The following is a 20,325-nucleotide window of genomic DNA, read 5'->3' as shown; positions in this document are numbered from 1 at the left end:
CTTCTTGTTCCCCCACGTGTCAAGTTGTTTGTCTATGAGTTAGGAGCAGTTCAATACATTCGTATTTTTTCCTTCTCAGATTGTTTTGTTTGAATCTTTTAAGTGGCAGAAAATTAGAAACAGTGTTGCTGGTCTTTTGCATGTTTATGAGACTCATTCAATTTAAAGAATTAGACAATAATACAGGATAATCAAATCAACAGTAATCGGATCATCTTCTTATAAGGCTGAATATCCGTCACATGGAAACCTTTACCACACTCAATGTTTCCGGAGGTTAATTATGATTGATTTCTCCTGCACACACAGATTTTCAACACAGAAGGAAAAAAGAAAATTGCAATGATTTCCCACTGTAGCTGATTATAACCTTAAACAGCAATCCATAGACTCTGTCATTGATGCTCTGTAAATGAGATGAGGAAACAAATTCATAATTGTAATTGCAGCCGCGACAAATGTATAGGATTTCTGACAGCAGGATCATTAATGTACAACCGATCAATCAGTGCAAATGCACTGAGGGTGACACGGATACTTTACTCTGCAATTAATCTCACCAATGTATTTCTAGCTCCTGTTGAAACAGGCTATTAAAGTAAAGAAGGTGCTAAATCGCCACATCAAATAGAGAATATAGATTTTTTTATGAAATGTGCGTATTGACAAAGCACTAAAATTAGATATTGTAGAAATAAAACCAGCTGGGCCCCTTCTGTGAGTACATGGACCCCTTCAGTTGTACAAGGCTTTAAGAGGAAGTACTGTAGATAGAGAGAATGTGAAGAAAAGGGCAGGAAGGAATGGACAAAACATGTTATAAAATAATGCATACTGGTGCTTAAGAGTGTGACGGTAAAATAAAACTGAGTACTGGTGCCTAGTTGGACAAAAACTCCATCTACACGCCATCAACACGCAACAGCTTGTGTGCCACATATAAGTATCTACAGAATGAGCAAAAAGCTGTCCAGTCTTTTGGTCTCTAATCAGATTTTCTGTGCTCCACCTGTTGCAAAATAAGCAAATGATTTAAGATAATATATATTAACCCTGTAGATACATTACACAAATACAATTTGTACTGTAGAAGCTCTGAAAAACGAGATAAATTAAATGTTTTACTGATGTAATTATGCTCTGTGTTCGTGTAACCTGCCCTCATCTGTAAAACGGCACATGTTGTACCCAGACGGAGTGAGAAGAAGTAGAAATGTCAGCAGTTTTAATCAATATTCCCCGGCTCCTGTATGGGCGTACTGATGCTGCTCTCAGGCAGGTGTGCTGCAGGCAGATGGGGAGAAGTAGAAAATTAGAGTAAACATCAGCCCAGAGCAGCTCATTATTCCTGGGGCTTATCCTGCACCGCTCCTGCTATCTTTGCATTTTCTAGGCGACATTTCATTCTAGAAATCTCCTCTGTCCAAATGTGTGGGCTTAAGAAACATCGAAGTTGAGCACTTGAAAAGGCATGCACTTATACCGAGACCAGAATCAAGAAGTCATGAATAACATATTATTTTATGCATACTGTTATCTTGGGCCATTCAAAAATAATGATCATCTGTGTAAAACCAAAGGACCCTCACACAGGCAGGGCTATCTGCGGTCTACTAAACACTTCATAGTCCCTGTAGTAGAGTCTGTGAATGTACCATTATGGTTCTTAATTAAGAATATCTCTTCACTTCTCTTCGAATGCAACAGAGATACACTTATTTATCTGAGAGTATGCATATATAATTTTTTATGTTGTAATTTCCAAAAAGACAATTGTATCCTTCATATTTTTTTATGCATGCTTCTTGGTTAATATTACGCTTTGGCTCTTTTCTTGCTGTAACAAATGCAAATGTCCCCTCTGTGGGACGAATAAAGGGATTCTGATTCTGATATATGTTTGAAGCAACAACATAACAAAAGCATACCGTTTTCAATCAGTTACAATGCATTGAAGAGACCTGCAAAACATCTTACCTTTGTAAAGTTTTGACTGAAAAGGTTTAAAAGAAGTGCTGATTTAACTATATGATCATTTTGGGATATGTAGTTTGTGGCGCTGTTAATATTAGAGAGCATTATAAGTATAATGAAATACAACATCACAAACAGCCTCCTAAATGATGATTCAGGTGAAAGAGCAGCTTCAGAGCAGAATATTATATTGTTCATCGAGGTAAGACTTATTGCAGAATTTATGCATTAGACTTCATTAGTTTTAGCCAAATTAAACCTAATACACTGACAGCTCTGTGTGATGCAGTGGTGATACATCACACCGCAAAGTCCATGTATTTAATGAGTGAGGTGACTGTTTAGACATCTTGTAACTACATTCATAATGAGACGCAATGCATCAGCATCTGTCTGCAGCAGGTGATTGATTAGCAGCTCTGCTCACCAATAACCTGGAACAAAAACCTGCATATAACAAGATATTCTTTAGTAAAAATGACTTGAATTTGACTTTTAATTTGCCGGTTTATTGTATTTTTGTTATGACATATGTATAATATTGACAATATGTAAACAAATATATTTTGGTTAGGACTTCATGTTCCTTATCACAAATGATGGTGTTTTAATTTAATGTCTGAACACACTGATGCTTCTTAACACAATGATTTCACAAATTGGGATCAATAAAGTATGTATATATCTATCTATCTATCTAAAATAGAAAGGTCCAACATTACTTACATATTCTACAAGGAATAAGCTCCTTCTGTTGCTGAGGCAGGGCTCAACGCTAACTTTTAAAAGTGGTTGCCAGGCTGGTAACCAGGCATCAGCTTTTGGTTGCCAAAACTGAAAATACGGTTGCCATTTTTAGTCAATCAATCAATCAATGTTTATTTTACAGCCCATATCACAAATGTTACATTTGTCTCAGTGGACTTCACAGTTTGTACAGAATATCAGTATGACAATACGACCATTAGTCACCTTATATTTTAAATAATTAAGATACTATACAGTTATACATCAACTTAATAATGAACATGTGACACAAAATAATGTTCAAATCCTTTACAATAAGTAATTAACACATTTATTTGAAACTTAAGTGGTAGGAAACTTGTCCACCCTCAATTGCTGGTATACAAAACACCAGTAATGCAGCTGTTGTTCTGTTCTTCACAGATCACTAGTTTCTTGGTCATCCGTTGTCTCCCTTTCAAATGTGAGTTTTCTTGACCTCTGTGCTGACCCCCACCATAGATCCACTGGCCCTTCAGCATTGAAGTCTTGGATTAGCCAGACTAATACACTTCTAATGTTAAATAAATTAACACCATTCACAGTTAAGAATTTGATATAAATTATTAATGCTGTAAATTACCTTTAATATGTCTAACTATATTTAAAATGTGTTTCCTTTTTTTAGAAGTGATTATATTTTTATGCCAATATTCTCTATGGTAAAGTTTCGTTGTGCACTTTTATTTTGGTAGTAATAAGATCGGGACTCTTATTTTGAAGGAACGTTTACCGGAAGTGAATGGACAACGGAGCAGAACATACATATATATATATTTCGCCTCCCAAGACTTTACAAATGTCCTTTTTGCTTTTGTTCGTGTTCACCTTGCGCTTTATCAGTTGAATCACTTTGAACATTCGTTTGAGATGTTGACGGTTTGGCCGAACTTTTTACCCCACAGTCAAATAACTTAATTTGTTTCTCCATTTGTTGTAAAACAAACACACGGCGCACCGAGTAAACGTGCATCGCTTTCTGGCTCCGTAATCACACCAATGCACGTGCAACTGATGGCAACCAAAGGCCAAGAAGTGGTTGACATTTTTTCCGAATGGTTGCCAATGGCAACCTGGCAACCATTACTGTCGAGCCCTGCGAGGTGTAAACTACTGTTAAGAATAACTACGGCAACAAGAAAAAACATATTCGCAAACATTATGAAAGGCATCTAATTTACAAAGTTGAAGTTGAACCAGGGCAAAGTATGAATTATAGACTTAATCTCTTAAGGGTGTGTTATCAAGGGTGTTGAAAGAAACACTCCAGCTCCTCTTCAAGGTGGCTTAGCATGTGGCTCTCCGAGCTTAGCACTGCGCTGACACCATTTTCATAGCCTTTACATACTCTCCCATTCAATCGACCTTTCTAAAGCAAAGGGCTGACAACTCGCATATGAATCATGAACATCAACTTTATGGCTCTCTCCTGTGAATACATTTTGAGCATTAGGCTGAGGATATCTCTTTTATGGCAGCTTGACTGAGAATGATATTAGGTCATTAATTATTCTAGTTGCTCCTCATTTGCTGCCATCCTGACACAAGCAGCCATCTATCAAGACTTGTAGTTGGGGTAAAAAGAGAGATGGAGACCCATCTGTTGGGCATTCATTATACGTACATTTTCTCAAGGGACTCAATGGCTGGCCAAACACTGAACGATCGCACCACTGATGCCACCATGGTGCCAGCAATCGTTGACCATCTGATGCCCAAAGCCATTTCCAAGAAGTCTACGTCTGCAAAGTGGAGAGCTCAATCAATCGAGATGTCTGCTTGCAGAGCCGGAGCGAACTGATTAAATGTGATCATTTCTTATCTCACATTTAATCAACTCTGCCTGTTCACATGCACACACAAACCAGTGGCACCATTTAGAGTTTAGTGCTGCCACCAACAACTTTTTTCTAAATTAATCTGCTGTTTTTTTTCTTAATTAATTAATCAACCCATTTCTGCAAATTGTATTACAAGCCAGTGTTAAGGCAGCTGCTGGATAAATGATGCCTGCTCTTTTGTCAAGTGATGTTCTTTCATACATAAGGAATTGTCAAAAAGATTGTGTGCAGTATACTCTGTTGTGTATGTTTAGGTTAAAATAAAGAAACAAAAAGATGCATTTAAAAGATATAATCTGTGATAAAAGGAGACAAAGGAGCAAGTGTCTCTTTTCAGGCCAATTCATGTTATGCATTTTTGACCTGAGGTAACATAAAACAAACGCCTTTGGAAAAGGACATTTAAATTACTACTCAACAGGTTCATGAAGATCAGTCAAAAGCAATAAAAAGGGGACAATCTGGGGTAATTTTATCAAAGAAGTTTGCAAGAACAAAAATCAATACAAAGCCAAAATCTTCACTTCATCCCCTTAAAAAAAGTTACAAACCTGGGGGCCCAAAGATAGTCCCCAATGCTAGGCATATTCTCCCAAAGCACCGGGCCTACTGCCAACCTCTCCCAACTCTGAACACATTAGGGTAATTTTCACACTGGATTTGGAGAACAAAGAGGGTTTCAGTGGGTCTGCATCACATGCTGGGAGATGCGTTGTGGTTGTCACAAGTGTTCAGGGATGTAGACAGTGGATTCTGAAGTTATTTGGTGGTGCTTTGCATATATTTAAGGGGCTGTGTCGCTCCCTTTTTGTGCCTGTGAATTTTTTTTGCAGCAACTCGCGCCCAGATTGGATGCAGCTGTTCACTCACTGTTTGCTCTCTTCTTTCCCATGCAGAAACAATTTTTCCATTTGTGAAATCACTATAAAAAACTTCCACACAACACCCGTAGCTTCATAAGTTAGTTACTCTTAAGGTAAACATACACTTAAAGCTGCATTTTGCACTCAGGCGATAGATCATGGTAATATCAGTTCAGAGTGACAGACTTAAAGGGTGAGGCAACAAGCACTAACAGGCGGAGGCAGGGAGCTAGCGCAGTACCAAACACAGGGAGCCACTCCTGCTTAGCAATACGACTCTTCACGGGAAAAAAACAGATGAAAAAATATGACTTGGAGTGGGAGGCAAGATGAAAGTAAAGAAGAGTTTAAAAGTTTTTGGAAGCTGAGTAAATACCATTGGTGTCTGTCAAGACTCGGTGCTCTCTGTAGTGAACTCTGCTTTCATGCTTGGAGGCAGGGGCTGGCAATGGAAATACTTTACCATCGAATTCCAGCAATAAGTCACAGAAGCAGAAAATAAACATACACACACAACAACCCTTAGCATCAGCACTAAACCGGTTAAGGCGCAGGAATTATTTATTATCTCATTAACTATGCAAAAGAAAAGTTGGAAACTTATATCCACCAACCTTCCGTCCACATGAGACTTAATTATGGGCATAGATATGTCTCATAATTATTTGTGTGAACATAAAAATAATTTGTGAAATATGTGATGTGTAAATGTAAAACACCATCCACAAATGCATTTAAAAGATTTGCAAACTCACAAATAAATTTGCAAATGTAAAACTGATCTGCAAATACGCTAAATATTTTCACAAATAAAAAAAAGATCTGTGAATATCTCTTTAACATTTACAACTTTCGATCAGGCATTTGTGAATCCATTTTGTATTTGTCGACCAAAAATGCGCTTGCGGATCTCAAATCTCTGCTTGTGGATCGTCTTTTTACACACACGGAATTTTGAGACATATTTTCCGCCGGTCTCGGCTAAACTCTACTCGTGTCACTCGGTTATTTTCGGAAACCACGTGATGGCCTGCTGATGACGACATTTCCGCATGATTTCAAAGTAAGAGCATGATGGTTTGTTTAATGCTCTGTTCTTTTATTATGATGAACAGCGGAACGTTAGATGCATTCTGTATCATCATCATCATCATGTTATAGTGATAGTTAGTTTGTGTTAGTTTATTGGATCAATATAGCATATATCGAGCACTTTCGTTGATGTTGAATAATAAAAATAATCTGTAGAAAAGCACCGTATTTAGGTTTACATTAAATGTTATAATATTCATCGTGTCCTTTCTACTGTATATGCATATATTCCTGTCTATTGCTTTCATTTGTATTTAATGTTATTGTGTTTATACTTGTTTCCACACATTTCACAATTTGGGATGAATGAAGTGCCTGCCTGCCTTGCCTGCCTGCCTGCCTGCCTGCCTGCCTGCCTGCCTGCCTGCCTGCCTGCCTGCCTGCCAGCTGCTCCCCCCGGGATCCGAAAGTGGCGTATAGCCTGTACCTCAACATCAACGAAAGTGCTCGATATATGCTGTATTGAACCAATAAACTAACTGGATGACGATGACGATGATGATGAGACCCGGCGTCATGGGCGGGCCCCATGGGGCCGGGCCCGCCCATCCAGGATTTGGGCCCGCCCATCCAGGATTTGGGCCCGCTGTTTAAATCAGGGCTGAATAAAACATTTTAATTGTTTTATTATTATGTTCAGTGGCGGCGCCAGGGTACTGGGGTAGGCTACAGCCATACCAAGAAATGGCTTAGCCCCACCTTAGCCCCACCACGAAAAATGATGTTAAAGTAAGCAAAATAAAGCCCGCCAACTCGCGGAGTAAATTGCACAGACAGCAGTTAGTAAGATTGATTTCAGTAGTCACTTGTCTGGAAATACCGAAGACTAGAAACGGTTTTGAAAACTTTTGTCACGTAATGATCGTCTTCTCAATAGAACATCTTTGATAATGTCTTCTGGCCAATCAGAATAACGGCGTGGTGTTGTTGCAGGAAGTCCCGACGGAGAATACTTTTGCTGTAGTAGCTACATCTCTATAATCGATACAACATTACGTGTTGATAGAAAACACGTAATGAACTAAGACCCCACGGTTTGATGATTGATAGGTGTGTGGGCTGTCTTTCATTTTGACACACAGAACAATGGGGGCTATCCACCCTTATTCACAATGTAAAGTAATTCACAGCCTCTTCCCTCTTCAGTGAGGAGCAGCGTTCAGCTTTCAGAACAAAGTAACAGAAAACTAAAATGGCATTCATTTTTTTTAAATATGTCGTGTAGTAATAGATTTATTTATTTTTCTTCTCAAGAGAGTACCAGAATGTGTATTTTATGTTAGTATTTAAAAAAATCTCCTGGGGGACAATCCCCCCAGGCCCCCCGGGGCTACAGGAGTTGGGTTTTCAGCATGTCAACTCTTTCACTTGTGGGGAAATTGCAGGATTGGCACAGCGTTACAAATGTGCCACAAAACCAACCAATGGATGTATATAGCCTAATAAGACCGTCAACAGCCTAAACCCCTCTGTTTCCGTAGAACAAGTAGGCCTACAGAAACATATGGGCTCAGAACAGTCTCATAATACACACATGCACATAGAAGGATTCACACTTGTATTTCATGATCCGCAAAAGGATTCATTTCACACTTGTATTTCCGGATTCACACTTGTGTTTTTCAATGCACACACGAATGTGTTCCGTTTCACATACATGTAAATAAAATCCAATTACAGAAAAAAGTTTTACATATGTATTTTTGATCCTCACATATTTGTTTTCCGTTTAAATCCTCTGAACCTGCAAACACAAACCGCTTTCTGTGCATGGATCGCTGTGCATTCGTGTGTGGGTTTTTTGAGACTCCCCTGACGGTCAACCGATTCGTACTTGTACTTTTTTCTATCTATAGCCAATCAGATGTCTCCTTCATTCTAAGCCAATCACATGAGCGCGCCCCCACCAGGGTATGATTTCTTGCGTTCATGACACTTTATATACGCATTTTGCGCAGTCCGGTCAGCTCGCTAAACAGAGGGCGGAGCTTCAGGTGATCATGCAGAGCAGCGTGTCTCCGTCAGACTCAGCAGCTGATCTGATCTCTCTCGCGTCCGGTTATACTTCACTCGCGTTTATGTCCATATCGATCAGATCCAGCTCTCCTGATCGGCCTTTATAGAGAGCACCGATCAAACTATTAAGAGTGAATATCGGCCGATAATGACCGGCGGGGCTCCCCCCCGTTGACAGTTCACTGTCTGGCACTGGCTTCGTAGTGCACTGATCGATTAGGCTAAGCTAACCTGTAGCTGCTCCCTCCACACTCACAACAACTTCATACAGACATAAATAAAGCAGCTATATTCGCCACACAGGAAACACATATTTAAAAACGGTTTTGCCTGCCGTTTTTGTGTACACAAGCATTCATCAATGGTTCGGAAAGTGGCGCTGTACCTTAATAATATAAAAGATTGTATTTGCGTGCATTTCCTGTTCGGAAAGTGGCAATGTACTGAGAGTGGAGTATGGAGTCAGATTTGGGTCAATATTCTAGCGCGTAAAACAAGCTACTCACGAGCGGAAAATGTGCTTTTACACGCGCATAAAATGACCCTCGCGCGGAGATTAAACCCCCGCGAGCGGCTCTGCGCCCGCGAGCGAGAGCGACAGCCCTCTTGCTCGGCCTCAGCCTCGCGGAGTCTGTCTACGCGCGCGTGAAAAGTTTCTGGCACTTTGGGGCGGAGCCACTGGACTTTGATTGACAGCTGCCAGGAAACCCGGAGTTGCCAGGTTTGATAAATGCCTGAACTACCAAGAGCCGAGGAGTGACGGCAGCAAAATCAGTTGGACGAGATTGAATGGTAAAGTTGTCAATAAAAAACTATGTACAGCTAATATATATATATATATATAAATGTATTTGATATAAAACAATATATTTTTGAGTGGGCTGTATCTGTCGAAAATTGCATATATATATATAAATTAATTTTATATAAAACAATATATTTTTGAGTGGGCTGTATCTGTCAAATTGCTACTGTCTGCTGTACACTCTTAGAAGGGATGTGTCAAAAATGACACAACATGTGTTGAATTTCAACACACCTACAGAGTGTGCTCAGGCCAGGGACAACACGTGTTGTGTTTATTTATGTGTAAATCATTTTTACACACAAAATGTGTTACATGCCCCTAACACACAATGTGCACATTTTACACATTGTGTGTCATAAATGTGTAACCAAGATGAACACACTCATTTGTTATTTCTGCACATTTTGTGTTATATTTCTTTAACCAGAATTAACATTTGATTGTGTTATATCTGCACATTGTGTGTCAATGACGATTACTGGAAGTACCAGGTGGTGGATATGGTTTTTATTAAAAAAATCGAATGCAAGAATACATTCATTGTACATTTATTTACAAGGATTTCATTAGCACAATATGTCATTAAGAAATCATCTAATTCATCAAATGTTGACAGAATAGATAATTCATAAAATCACAACTAAAAAAACCTTACACCTTGGTTAAAACAAACTTAATCTTCAGCAAACTATTGTTGTAAATGACTTTCAGCTGAGGGAATATAGTGATGAGATTGTTGGATGGATAATTAAGGATACAAATGAATGACAAGTAAGCTATTTATTTTTTATTTTTCAAAAAGAATACAACAGTTCTAGCATACAAATATTACAGATGCGTGATAATAAAGCAATTGGTTATAAAGAATGTCCTTTTGTATCAAGCAAATAAAAAAACAATTTTTACAACCAATCATATTTATATATATATATATATATATATATATGCAATTTTCGCCAGATACAGCCCACTCAAAAATATATTGTTTTATATAAAATGAATTTATATATATATATATATATATATATATGCAATTTTCGACAGATACAGCGCACTCAAAAATATATTGTTTTATATAAAATTAATTTATATATATATAAATTAATTTATATATATATATATATATATATATATATATATATATATATATATATATATATATATATATATATATATATATATATATATATATTAGCTGTACACTTTACGAATATAATAGTTTTTTATGGACAACTTTACCATTCAATCTCGTCCAACTGATTTTGCTGCCGTCACTCCTCGGCTCTTGGTAGTTCAGGCATTTATCAAACCTGGCAACTCCGGGTTTCCTGGCAGCTGTCAATCAAAGTCAAGTGCCAGAAACTTTTCACGCGCGCGTAGACAGACTCCGCGAGGCTGATAGTCTCGCGAGCGAGCAAGAGGGCTGTCTCTCTCGCTCGCGGGCGCAGAGCCGCTCGCGGGGGTTTAATCTGCGCGCGAGGGTCATTTTATGCGCGTGTAAAAGCACATTTCCCGCTCGTGAGTAGCTTGTTTTACGCGCTAGAATATTGACCCAAATCTGACTCCATAGTGGAGGTGTCCTGACATTAGCGCCTGCAGGCAGGCTCCATGGACCTGTCAGCTCCGGACTGCGCAAAATGCGTACATGAAGCGCTACGTCATGAACTCAAGAAATCTACCCTCGTGGGGGTGCGCTCATGTGATTGGCTTAGAATGAAGGAGACATCTGATTGGCTATAGATAGAAAAAATTACAAGTACGAATCGGCTGACCGTCAGGAGAGTCTCAAAAAACCCACACACGAATGCATAGCGATCCATGCACAGAAAGCGGTTTGTGTTTGCAGGTGCAGAGGTTTTAAACGGAAAACAAATATGCGTGGGTCAAAAATACACATGTAAAACTTTTTTCTGTATTTGGATTTTATTTACATGTATATGAAACGGAACACATTTGTGTGTGCATTGAAAAATACAAGTGCGGATCCGGAAATACAAGTTTGAATCCTTTTGCGGATCATGAAATACAAGTGTGAATCCTTCTGTGTGCATGTGTGTATTATGAGACTGTTCTGAGTCCATAGACATGAGAACATCTCCAGCCGGCCTCTGTGTATCCGAGAACAACTGTGAACTTGTCGGCAGCACAGACACCTCGGTGTGTGAGCTCCGAAAAAGCAGAGGGCTGTGCCCCAGCTGCCTTTCACATGAAGACAAGACTTGCATCTTCAGAACCTTGTTAGTTCTCTGAAAAGGCCACCGACTAGTTTGGAATATTAAGCAGCTCATGGTGTCGGAAATCAAAAGGATTTTGCAAGAGAGTGGGAAGCTTAAAAAAAGGCTTTGATGGTATGTATCTCTCAATCTCTAGCAGATATGACAGGATGAAGAAATAAAGACAGGGGAACAAAGTGCTTCTGAGAGAGGGGGGAGGATCAGGTTCCTCTCACAATTCCGCATATGCATATATCATTATGCCTCAATGAGAGCGACTCACTCTTAAAATGTCAAGACTATCTGGCTGAGAAGACTGCACGGGAGAGACATAAATAGAAAAATGAGGAAAGTGGGACACCATAATGTTTCAGGTCATTTCTCATAACAGACTCAAGTAATGCGGTTGTCTCACTTCCAGAAATGTCCAAATGCAGAGCACATTTAGAGCATTAATAAGTAAGTTACATGCCTGGCGCCACAGCTTCCTTACTAGAAAAAAAAAAAAAAAAAAGGAGTCTGTAGATATGAAACCCAAATGTACTGAAATGTTCTCGGTCTATCCTCTTCTGGGAGTGAGGGGGCAGAAATGAGAGGTGTGGGAATGTCTAGATACTGTTTCCTTAGGCTGGCGTCACACTGTCCCAAAATTTACACACAAATATGGAATTGTGAATTTAGCACGAAGATGGCCCTGAACTTGGTCAACAGCCGTAACAGCCGAAGCAAGTAAGATGCCTACAGAAGGCCACACGATGGCACCCGAACCACAAAGGCAACACGAAGATGTGATTTTGTATAGTAGTTTATACCCGCAGGACACACGAAGGCCACACGATGGCTACACCACATCGTATTGAGAGTACGATGCATTCGAACTAGGTCACGAAGGCGGCACGTGACCTCCCGATGGTATAAAACCTATGTTTACATGATTTTGTTGTGCAATAAAACAACCAGAGAAGCGATCTGCAAGGAAACATAGCACACTGTGTCATCATGCTCCTGTTTCACCTGCTTAATACAGGTATCATCACTGCTACTGATTTCGATAGAGCAGGTCACAAATAGCAAGAAATGACAAAGTGAAATAAGACCATTTTTACCTGTAAGAGGAGGTGCTAGGCCTGTAAGAATTGCTCATCATGTTCTCTGAGGTGCATCAAAAGAAGCAATGCTGCTGCCTTCTTTTTCCTGGTTGTCTCATCATCAAAGTATGCCATTCTGCAGGAACTGAATTGTGATTAATTGTGATTGAAGCTTTGGGAGTTACACACGCCTAGTCTGCACTGTAGAGTTGCTCAGGACTGACTGAGGAAGATGCTCTGAGCTTGGCCTTTTATATGTCCACGTTACTATGACACATGGGAAATGCTTGAGCTACTCAAATTCGGCTGTCTACGCCGACACCGTGGTGGTCCCATCTCGATTTCATCGTACTATAATACGATGGCTACACATCAGCATTGCGAGGGCTTCACGTAGTCGTGTTGCCTTCCTAAGACAATCGGGCAGCTTCTTGTTTCCTTCGTATTGTCTTTGTGAGGCAAAAAATGCCCGATGATCACACAAAGTAAAGATGAAGATGACACAATTTGACAAGATGCCCTCACGATGGCCTTACGAAGGGCAAAATGGACGCACTAATTCAACACGAAAATGAACCTTCGCAAGGTCTTTCGTCAAATTTGTTGGCATGCCAAAGATTGTGCCACCGCTCACGAAGTTGCTGCCGGAGCCTGAGAAACTCCACCGGCGGTCATACGATGGCTTAAGATGCCCTCACGAATGGCCCGATGTTGTTATGATCAGAGCCGAATTTGAACATTTCCTTTACCGTGTATCTGGTGTCAATTTCGGGACAGTGTGACGCGGGCTTTATGAAAAAGAAGAGGGGGCCGAGGCAGGAAGCAGAGCAGAAATCTTTGTTATAATTTCAGTGCGGGAGAGGAAGCGTCTCATCTGATTCCCTCCAGAGGAATCTAAGGTCAGGTTCCTAATGAAATTATGGGATCACCAGCGGTCTTTGCAGGAATAATTACAGGAACAGCAAGTTCCTGATGAAAGATTCAAGGAACACACACTGTGCTTTTAGCTTGGTGTGACTCTAAGCCAAACATGTTGATTAAATAATGGCACAGTGGGAAAATTAACCATCAATTTGCAAAGAGATAACATTTAGCCTCCCTTCATTATCACGAAAATAGGGTGTTGCCCTTGATGTTTTAATAGAAGAGAAAAACATAGACTTGCATATTTAATTTGGGAAAGAAAACCCAAAGCTTTGTGATGCAGAGTAGTGATAGTCAAGACAAACAAGGTCTGTTTTGAGAAATAATATGTAAAGCACCTTTGTTCAACAAAGTGAAGATTTTACCAGAAATCCAGGTTGTCTGGCATTGAGAGCGGTAAAAGGCTTTTCTAGCTGACCTTGTGTTTGCTGTAATCCACAGGGTTACCTTTAAGTGGCCTTTCTAAGCAAATTATTACTCCAGTCAGGGCGGCAGTGTTCTGTCCATCTTATATTTTCTCTCTATCCTGTAATTGCTCTTGTATACATTTCCTACAGCTCTCTCTGTAGCTCTTAGACCATTTCCTCTCCTTTCAGTACATCCTTCAGTCAAATGTCTTTATGATCACAGGAATATGGTAAGGGCATTAAAGCTATTATACTTGGTGATTCGGAAATCTCTTTCTAGTTTTACAGATTATAAAACAAGGCCATGTCAAGTCTTTGACACTTTTCACAAGTCTATCAGCATGTTACTCAGTTTGTAACCAAGAACGTCCATGTGGCTTGGCTTTAACACTTCTGCCACGGTCCAAATGTCCAATGGAAACATTTCGGAAGAGTCTAAAGTAGTTTATTTCTCTCTCTGTGTGTGATTAGTTAGCTGTGATGTAATCATACACATTCATTTCATGGCCATTATAGATCAAGGGCCAAGTAAACCTGTTGAAGTTAGGTTCACGACTAAAACTCAACAAAAATAAGAACATATATTACCTTTAGTCAGATTTCTTTAGCCATATGACACAACCGTAATCACGTGGTGGCACATCAATACTTCTGTCAATACACTCATTTGTTAACAACTTACAAAATACATAAAAATCAGTGGAGTTTCACTAATGTTATTGCATCGGCAAGATTGTTGAACAAAGTCAAAGCAGAGTCATAGCACATGAATATGGCTTTTTATAGCACCCAAATTATTATTTAACATTATCAATAAAACATCAAATGTTCCCTTATTCTATTATGAACACTGATATCTCATTCAAACATAAAAAGGTAATCAATGATTTACAACCAAACCACGCAGTGCTTATTAAGGTAAAAGGATCTTATTCTCTCCCATCATGTCCCCTTTGGCTCGCCCTTCAGAACAGTGGGAACACATTAAAAGAAGAGTGTGCGAGATACACACAAGCACATGCTGTTTTTTTTATAGAAAACTAGTTAATGTGTTAAAAATGGAGTATGTACGTTTTCTGTGCATAGATTTCGGCACAGGCGTGGCACTTCCCTGTTTTCCTGCCTGGTGGCCATTAATACATCCGGAAGACTTGTTTACAACATAATTTCAGGTTAAGAAGGACAGCACTTTTTATTGTGTACTGTTATTTTACATTTGTGAAGGCAACATGGAAAACACATTTTAGGCTGTGACTGAAATGCGTCCCTGTTATCTTATACTCCTCCTGTGCAAACTAATGAAATATAATTAATACATTTTGCCGCAGTCTGTTAAGTTATACGTTTTAGCATTGATGCCACTAGTGGTGTTGTAATGGATTGCATTAAATTGTGAGATGTTTTATCATATTCTGCCAACCTCAATTAAGTAAATAGGGGGGATAAATAATTAGACAAACACCTCTTATAATGACGTACAGTATAACACCACTTTTAGTGTAGCGAATAAAGTAAGTGAAAGTGTACTACATTTTCACTACGCTATTTGATTGGCTTAATTGTGAAGTGTTATTTTAATGCTCAATATTTTGTGCCCTCTAAATTCCTGAAATGGATTGAAAAGATTGTGCACATTGCATAACCATCTAATACTCACGCCACAATGCAATGCATTGTATTTTATGGATGCAAAATGTACAGTGTTGCAACACCACAACTGTCAGTTATTATGAAAATGAAATGAGTTCATGAGTGTCAACAAATCTCTGCTCCTACAGAGTAAAATATTGAATGTGTATTACATATGGAGAAGCTAGAGACCTACAAAGTTGTGCAGCATGCTCGTCTTTACTGCAGTTGTGAACATTAATGATCTCATTCACTACCTGACGACACAAACCTTCCTCTGTAGAAGGTAATGATGCTAAACCAAAGGAAACGAGTCCAAAGGTCCATTAAACAAAACCCTAAACAACAAACCACAGCTTGAAATCTATTAAGTGACCATTGTGCCTGATTACTTTTTTTCTTTATCTATAGAAATCGTTATCTAAAACCCTATCTATATGCATCATATCTTTCCATTATATCATCCCAGAAAAACAAGGCTCTTCCCTTGGTTGAATTATCAGTGTCCTTTTTACATTAGATGGATAAAGCAGGTTGAAGATATGACATTGGTAGCCATGGTCCATCAAATTCGTAATTTCCTACACAGGCTGTCAGAGCTGAGCTGAATGGCAAATGTGCTGCTCAGGCATGCGATGGGGTATACAGGGGGTGCGGGCGGTGGGGAAGCAGAGCAGAGGAGACATGTGCTTTGATGGTACAGCAAAGACTATTTATTCAGATGCACTTCTTCATATGTGGAGCTCTACAGAGACAGCAACACTCCCTTTACTGCAGTCCACATTCCCAAGGGTTAAAGACTTCAGTGGGATTCATGAGAAGGCTGATAGAAAAGAAGTGAAAGAGGAATGATTAAATTAACATGTAAATACAAATGATCGTAAACAGCTTTAGTCTCCTCCTTCAACACTCCAGTATATGTACACTTGTGGCTTCTACTTGTGGATTGGCCAATACTTAAAAAGTGACTGAATCTTGGGTTTAATATTTCCATCAATCACTCATTTGAAGGAGAAGGGCTTTAAAATGTGCTTTGACCCATCAAAAGACACATTCTAAAATCATTCCCAGCCTTCCAGTATGATGTAAAAGACATGTTATACCTTCAACTCTTTTGAAGGCAATCTCTTTTGGTTTGACTAATCAACTAAAGCCTACTCAAAAATGTGATAACAAAAAGGACATTTTACATCTCCTCTACCACGCACATCCAGCACTGATTTACGTCATTCATCTGGGACTTTGATGAGCCTTCCAAGTAGAATAACGCTTTAATCTCTTATTGAATGTTTGATGCTTGCGAGGGGCATCTATAGACAATAGAGTTTCCATTTCACCCTACCTACATGTCTTCTACTGTGGGAGGAAACGGAAGCAACCACTGCAAACCGGGGGGGAAAGGTTATCTCTATGCACAAAGACCAGCAGGTTCTAGCTGTCTGGCTGTGAGGAAACAGAGCTAACCACTGAGCCATTGTGCTGTAAATGTCATTGTAAAGCTTAAATAAAGTTGTCTGAATTCAACCAGTTAGCTCCAACTGAAATCCCTGTTGTCCTGCCAGTTTGAGCAGTATAGCTCATTAGCAAAGAGGCTTCTGTTCGGAAATTACAAAATAAGTCCTGTGCTTTTGTAGGAGAGAATACAGAAACGGAAGATAAGTTAGCTAATCTATGATCGGAAAAAATTCAATAAATACCCTTAAGAAACTTTCCAGAAATCAGATAATTAACCAGATAAGATTCGATCAAACCCTGACTGCTTTGGTGTTTTAGGACATTGTCAAAAACTGCAATTAGTACTAGTGCTTTTATATATACACAATTTTAACAGATTCAGGATATTTTTTCTATTCAGTTCAAAGGGAAGTCAAATACTGGGTTGGCTTAATTTCAGGGCAAAAATATATCCAGGCAGTGATTTTAGCTAAACATCATAATTTATCCGACAAGATGATAGACCCTAAAATATGAAACTGATGACAGGTCCAAATGTCTGCTGGTAAATCATGTAATGGCTTACTCCTTGATCACATTAATAAGACTCTGTATAACTCAAAATGTTGGATAAACATGAAAAACAATCAATATCAATGTTTTTGGAGCCTTAAGTTAAAATATAAGATTTCTCAGTCTATGAATGACATACTACTGCAAGCTCAGGTGTAAAGAATAACTTAAAAGGATAGCTTTGTTACATTGACATTAGTCAGTTAGCTGTATTGCGTGAAGTGGCTAACAGATTGGGTAGTTTTGATCAACTAACAAATAAGGGATTTTTTGACCGTAAGGAGTGAAGTTATTAGAGGCCACCAAGTATCCAGATATGAGGCTACAAAAAAAGCTATGAAGAACAGCTGAAACAAGTGCTGATGACGCAGGTTTGTTGGCTGCAGCCAAACTCTGCTGGGAAATCCTAGCTTAATATGTCCAGCCAATCCAATAAAGACATAACCGGTCTCTGGGGCCAAGGTTGCGCCTCCTACCTTAAAAGAAGGAAAACTTCATGTGCAAGCCTAATCAAGTCTGAATGTCACTGAGGCAAAGCAAAGGAGGGTGGTGGAAGGCTAATTTTGTTCAGGAAAGATAAGTGGTCTTTCAGAGTGGCTCAGTTTTGCAGTATTTGAGTATGTTGAGTTGTAGAGATGGCTATTAAAACAATTAACTAAGACATCTTTCTATATTGGGTAGTAAGAGCGGATGGCTCTTATGAGAGTGAAGTGAAATGGCAGCCCAGGGACATTTCACTACACAAGTTTCATGCACTGATCGCTTCAATCGTCAAACTGGATGGAAAATAACTCCTTCATAAATATAACATCATTTGTAGGCTTCAATTATTTTTCTTGCCAACTACCTTCCTGCTTTTACGAAAAAACAAAAAATATAAATAAATAAAACATATCACAGCATAGTGCAGCACATACTTTTTTTTAGCATGGGAGCATCACTGTGACTGTCCTCAACGAAGCTGCGACAACATCACAGTCAACTGCTCAGATGTGCATGAGTTAAAAAATGTTGTAGCTCCTACATTATGCAGAAGTCAGTGTCGTTTGGATCTTTTACTCTTCTGTTTCCATCTTTAATGTGCGTGTGACAGATGGGGGTTATTGAGCTGTGATGAAGTAGGGTTGGAACTAACAATTATTTTCTCGATCAATCATTGTGTTTATCAAATGACAAAGAGATGTGAAAGAAAGCATCCTAATTAGGGATGCACCGAATATTCGGCCACCGAAAATGATCGGCCGAAAATGGTTAAAAAGGCCCTTTCGGCTTTCGGCCGAAAGGGCCTTTTCACCGAATGTCAGAACAGGCTTACTTTGGTAACCTAACGTGTTGTTGTGATGACGTAATAAAGACGCGGCGACCATGCTTGCGGCTGGCTCACAGGGGGGGGAACATTGACCTTTGTCATCGAGATTGCCCTGAGCCTTTAACAAATCGTATTAAATAATCTGATGACAGACTGTAAACAGAATAGCTGAAATTTTAACAAACTAAATAACTCAGTTTCCTCTAATCATTAACCCATGTTTGTATCATGTAGTTAACTCCGTCAGGGCCGTATCCAGGATTTCCTAAATACCGAGGTCCAAACATGCTAGGGGGGTTCGGGGGATACCCCCCGAGATTTTTGGGATTTTCATGATCTAGTTAGGTGCTTTTTAAGTCCTGTGGGGGGTCACACATTGGATAATATATTGATTTCAAACCATGTCAGTGGGCTGACAATGTCAGCATCAATTATTTTTAAAGTGTAATACATAAGAATCAGTTGATTGTTACTATTAATGATCTGGACATGCAGAAGAGGCTAAAATGATCACAACACATTGTCAACATTCATTTCCCATGTCTCTCTCTTTTCTATAACCTGCAGCCTCTCTTCCATCTTCTTTAGTCTCTCTGTCTTCTTCCTGTTCATTACTCTCTCTGTCCTCTACTCTTTCTTTTTGTTCAATCTCTCCCTCGTTGTTCACTGTTTGCTCCTCCTCACTTGTCGCTCCTGCCAGTGAATTAAAAGCAATTCAGCTATTTAGTTCATTTCACTTGTTTGTTTGCATTCTTTTTTTATTTAAATCTGTTTTGTTTGATTCTCAAAAGAGAACAAAGATGTAAGCAAATTGTGTTTTATACAATTGTATGTTATTATGACATCATAACTGCAATAGATGTATGTTATAAAATTATGCCTATTGTAAATGAAGACTATTGTTATAGATACATAGATAGATAAATAGATAGATAAATAGATGGGCTTATTAAGCCTACATTATTTTGTGTGACTCCAGTTCCTCCCTGACTTCCATCACTTTCTCTCTCTCTCTTTCTCTCTGCCTGTCCTGTCTCTCTCTTACCAAAGCTGAGCTTCGACTGACGTAGTCTTTTCATTATATCTGAGTCAGTGTAAAAAGAAAACAATACAATGTTATATCTTCAATGTTTTACTCAAATTGAAATGAAGAAAAGCATTACAACGTTTGTTAAAAGGTAATCCTTCTGACATTGGATGAACGTAATTAACTTTAGCTCTCTAGCTAGTTTATTCACGCAATTTAAACCAAAGTATAGCCTATAGCTGCAATATAAGTTAGTGTGTATGTTGTCGGACGTCCACTGACTAACGTAGAGCGTTCACACAGGATCTGCTGGTCATATGATGTCCTGATGAACAGAAACA

The 20,325-nt window shown here is 39.1% G+C and overlaps 1 protein-coding gene across 2 annotated transcripts in view; it reads right to left on the bottom strand.

Moving 5' to 3' along the window:
* Nucleotides 1-20,325, bottom strand: part of glceb (glucuronic acid epimerase b) — a 64,971-nt gene that overhangs the window by 28,534 nt on the left and 16,112 nt on the right. Inside the window, exon 1 of one of the 2 annotated variants that reach the window (XM_034221184.1) lies at nt 4,385-4,455. The exons of the other annotated variant lie outside the window; for it this stretch is intronic. The gene's annotated coding sequence lies outside the window, so the exon portion shown is untranslated. Of the gene's footprint in view, nt 1-4,384; nt 4,456-20,325 lie in introns of those variants that run through there. 2 annotated transcript variants of the gene reach the window in all.

This window comes from Gymnodraco acuticeps, unplaced genomic scaffold (assembly GCF_902827175.1).
Source record: "Gymnodraco acuticeps unplaced genomic scaffold, fGymAcu1.1, whole genome shotgun sequence".
Classification (NCBI taxonomy): domain Eukaryota; kingdom Metazoa; phylum Chordata; class Actinopteri; order Perciformes; family Bathydraconidae; genus Gymnodraco; species Gymnodraco acuticeps.
The sequence above is the reverse complement of the archived record's forward strand: the minus strand, read 5'-3'. Positions and strand labels throughout refer to the sequence as shown.